Source organism: Arvicanthis niloticus, chromosome 12, assembly GCF_011762505.2.
Source record: "Arvicanthis niloticus isolate mArvNil1 chromosome 12, mArvNil1.pat.X, whole genome shotgun sequence".
NCBI lineage: Eukaryota > Metazoa > Chordata > Mammalia > Rodentia > Muridae > Arvicanthis > Arvicanthis niloticus.
Window position 1 is genome coordinate 54846009 of NC_047669.1, and position 5052 is coordinate 54851060.

Sequence of the window (5052 nt, forward strand, 5' to 3'; positions counted from 1 at the left end):
GCTGTCACCTGAGTTTTTGATCTTAGCCATTTACAGATTCAGAAAAGATCTTTACCAACCCTTTATCTGATAGAGGGCTAATATACAAAGTATACAAAGAACTCAAGAAGTTAGACTTTGGAGAACCAAATAACCCTATTGCAAAATGGGGTACAGAGCTAAACAGAAAATTCTCAACTGAGGAATCTCAAATAGCTGAAAAGCCATTAATATTCAAGAAATATTCAATATACTTAGGCATTAGAGAAATGCAAATCAAAACAACTCTGAAATTCCAGAAGTAGAATCTTTTTTTTTTTCTTTTCTATGCAATGTGAGTTTATTACCTTGGAAACAGCCTGAACCAAAAGATAGTTAAAAATGGCCAAAAATGTTTAAAAATAATAGTCATTTGTTCCTTACATGAATACTTTCAGCTGGACATTAAATTACTAAACACATGGAATCCCAGTAAGGCAGGTGAACACCCAGTGTTGCATGTGTGGTCACTTCCGGGTGAAATCTTGGTCACTGGGACTCTTCTTCCCAGTAGTTTGAAGGTTGTTCCAGAATAGCTAACAGGAAGACCAGGTAGCCTGTGTTGTCACTGCTAGTTCTGTTGGCCCTCTGTGATGGAGGCTGACACAGAACCCTGGCCCTTGTTGACATCACTGATGCACATCCACTGTCCATCCACTGACTCCTTCCACAGAGTCACCTTATTGTCTCCACCCGACACAGCCAGGATGTTTGCTGTGATGGACCAGCTCATGTGCCACACAAAATCATTGAATTTGTGTAGGAGTTTAGGTGACCACATATTGCCTGAGGCATCTTCGCAGGTAACACTCGACTGTCCTGAGAGCAGCTGGCAGTGGTGCTGGTGGGCAAGCCAATGGAGGGGGCCCAGGCAACATCTCAAACCCAGTCCCTGTGTGCCTCTAGCTTTTGCTCCTCCTTCCATTGGTGATCCTCCTATTCCCTCCACATCTTGATGAGGTTGTGACAGCCACCTGATGCAAACTTCTTGATGTAATTGGGTTTCTGCCCTGATGGTTGGTCTATAAGGCTTCCAGGCACAACAGCTGGGGCCCAACTGATAGCATTACAGCCAATCGTGTGAGCATTGTTAATCTGCTTCATTAACCACTGGCTTTCCCCTGTATAGGTCAGCAGTGAGATGGCCCCATCTGAACTCTCACAGGCCAGGATCCGGCCATAGTCATGAAGGGCCCAGCAAACAGAGTTCACTGAGGAGTCATGCCTGAGTGCTCACGGGTCTTCTCCCAAGTGCCATTTTCTTCCTTTCAGATAATGACTTTCCAGTCATAGGAACAGGAAGCCAGGATATTGCCATACATGGGGTGAGCCCAGGCCACTTGCCACACTGGCCCCTCATGTCCTCTGAGGTCTGCGATGAGGATCTGCCCTCCATTTTGCACATCAAAAATTTTGACGGACCTATCCAAGGAGCAGGTTGCTAGGCGGGTTCCATAATAGTCCATCTGTGCATCATGAATCATGTCCTCATGAGAGGTGTCCACAGTGTTAATTACTGACACCATAGCTGCAGCAGGGCCGACTCAAGGCCTCGGATGTGGCAGCTCTCCAGAAGTAGAATCTTAAAAACTCAAAGAGCTCAGTCATGGCAGAGACTCAAGAATATAATATATATTGTATGCAGAGTTACTAAACAATAATTGTATGAAATTTTCACTATTTTAAAAACCATTCTTGGGAAGAAGCAATGACTCAGTGGTTAAAAGAAGTTTGTGCTCTAATAGAGGATCAAGGTTGGCTTCCAACAAGCCATGTAGTCCTCCATATCTATTAAATACTCTAGTTCCAAGAGAACCTGACCACTTCTGCTTCTCCCAGGCACAAGACATACACATAATGCATAAAATACCTATAAATGTAAAATTAATAAAAAACATAACCTCTAACGAAATATTAGATCTTTTGTAGCATTCTTTCAATATAGGATATATTCAATACATATCCATGCTGTGACTAAATGCCTTAAATATTGGGCATGTATTGATAGTTTCTTCCAGGAATTAACCCAAAAACAACTATTGAAGGTAATGTAACCTTAAGGCCAGACACGTGATCTGTGTATTGAATATAGTTGGCTTAATATAAATGTCTTTTTCTAATGGACGGTATAATTTAATTCATCAGGAAAAACTTTAGCTTTGCCAAAGAAAAGCTTTTTCAATTAACCTTATCACATGGTCTGGAAAGCATTGTCTGTTTTTTAATGAGTTCAGCTTGATTACTCCTTCAAATTCCAGACAAATTTATAAGAATGGCAGAGATGTAGACTGTCGAGAAATAGAAGGCAAAGAATAGAATACAACTACAATCTTCTACAGGATAATGACTAATTTGTAGCTGCACTGTTGAGTCTTAAACACTATTAGAAAGGGACTTTGTGATACTAACTGCAATGGAAATATTATAGCATCTGGGAATCCTGAGTGAGACAGGATCCTAGCATAACTGTTTTCTGAAAAGCTCCACCCAGCCCCCAATAGAAGCAGATGCAGAGACTCACAACCAAACACTAGATAGAGTTCAGGGAATCTTTTGAAAAAGTTGGGGGAAAGATTGAGGGACCTGAAGAGGATAGGAACTCCACAGGAAGACCAACACAGTCAAGTAACCTGGGCCCTTGGGGCCCCCTAATGCTGACTCACCAACCAAAGAGTAAGCATAGGCTGGGCCTAGGCCCCCTACACATAAGTAGCGGATATGTAGCTTGAACTTTATGTTGTCCTCCAACAACTGGAGGAGGGTCTTCCCTTACTCTGTTGTCTGCCTGTGGATTCATTCCCTGAGCTCGGATTCCTTGTCTTGCCTCAGTGTGAGATGATGTGTTTAGCTCAGCAATGACTTCATATCCCAGGATAGGGTGATATCCAGTGAGGTTCTCCCCTTCTTAGAGGAAAAGGGAAAAGACAAATGGAAAGAAAACTGTATGGAGGGTTTACTGGGAGGAGAGGAGGGGACAGATAGTGGGATTCTGCATACTTTCCAATATTCCCAAAATATCTTCTTTAGCATGGAATCAATAAATATTATACTTAATTGTAGGCATTGATTGGAAATTTTTATAAATTATATTTTATTCACATATTCATGAATGTATTAATTCAGTAATCCTTGAGCTCTTTGTGTGTAAAACACTGCTGAGGTACAGTTTTGATAGATAAATAAAACAGAGCAATCACTTGAAAGGCATTGTTAGACCTTGGTGATGATTTCAGCATGTTTGTGAAGGATAGATTGGATCTGTCTTTGGAAATACCTGTGAGAGGTTACCTTGACTAGGTTAAGATAGGTTGACTTGTTGGTTGTGAGTAGTGTTATTCCATGAGGATAAAGTAAGCTGATTAAAACCATTCATCACTCTCTTCTTAAAAACAGATTCAGTGTGATGAGCTTACTAAAATAAACCCTTCTTTTCTGAGCTGACTTTTATCTGGACGTTTGAAGTCAGTACATGTGGTTAGTGACATCTGTAATGAATGATAAGAGAAAAACAAAAGAGAATGATGGGTAAATACTTATGTACTCCAGCACTGCTTGGGTCTGGTTGTCCTATGGTACATGCAGACTATATCTGACCCTCTTCAAAAGGAAAATGTCACATTGCACTATCCACTCAAAGAATGTCTCTCATTGTTAAAAAGTGTTTGGAACCTGAGAGAAGACACCTTGCAGGGTGTGCTTTTGGTAGGCATGGAAAAAGCTGCTCAATGAATAAATTGCTTGGCACACTTAAGTCAAAACTGGAGTTTAGATCTTGAGCTCAAGAGTGTATTTGGTGGATTTTAGGTCTTTTCTGTATTGCAAAATTCAGGAAGATGTGGCAGAGGTCCCCCAGAATGAACCAAACTGGCAAAGTTGGCATGCTCCATGTTCAAGTGAGAGCACCCCTGCCCCGGTCTATGATGTAAAGAGCGGTCAAGGAAGAAACTTGAATTCTACCTCTGGACTTCACATGTGTAAAGTCAGTACACATACATATGTGCAACCTCATATGTGCCCACACAAGAGACCATGCTTATACAGTGCAAACCATACGCGCACACACACACACACACGAATATCAGTTAAAACCAGTGATTTGAATTCATCAAAAGCATATTTAATTGGGAAAAAATGATAATGATTTTACTATACTAAATAAATCTAAAGCATCAATTACTTTGTTAAATTTCTTGTTATTTTGTGAAAGGCCTTGAGGCTTATCCCTTATAGTAAAATAGGTAAACAGATTGCTTCCACCTTGCTCTGGGATTTAGTTCATAGGATCGTTTTTGAAGACTTCATTTTAACTTCTGGGAATTGAAAGCAGGGATATCCATACTTTAGGCAATTATTATACTATTAAGGTACATTTCCATTCTCTTGTACAGCACCTTGTGTGCACAGGAACTTTACCTGGATAACATGCAACAATAGTTAATATAATGAAACATCTAGTTCTTTCAACCAATGTGGTAATACCACACACCAAAATATAAAATATAAAATATAGACACACAAAGCATGCTTAATAAATAAGTGTATTGACCTGAAGAAACATGTTTCTAAAATACAGTTACTAATATATGTTTTATAATATTCATTGAATATTTTAACCATGAATAAATTAAGGAATACAATTATTTTAGTTTTTTAAAGTTTGATTTTCTGAATATATTCTAAATGTATAAATAAAAATGTAAAAATATTCATGTAAAATTATCAAGATGTAACCACATAAAATATACATTATTAGGAGTGAGCACATCAAGACTATACATTTCTGTACATTAGCATTTAGATTTAATTTATATTTTTATATCAGTAGTCTTAATAACATTTTAGTTAAACTATACAGATCATAATTTGAATTATTTTTTTACTATTGAAGCTTATGTGAGTTTTATAGAAATTTCCTGCTTATATTTTTTCCAATAATCACGTCTAGTTAAGGGAAACTTCATGAATTTACTTTTATTTTAACAGAGTTTTGCCCAATGCCTGCCATAACTTTCCCACTGTTGCAGATTGAGAACA

The 5052-nt window shown here is 38.6% G+C and overlaps 1 pseudogene; it reads right to left on the minus strand.

Moving 5' to 3' along the window:
* Positions 1 to 589: 589 nt before the first annotated feature.
* On the minus strand, positions 590 to 1575 carry LOC117718065 (protein SEC13 homolog pseudogene; annotated as a pseudogene).
* Between the last annotated feature and the right edge of the window lie 3477 nt (positions 1576 to 5052).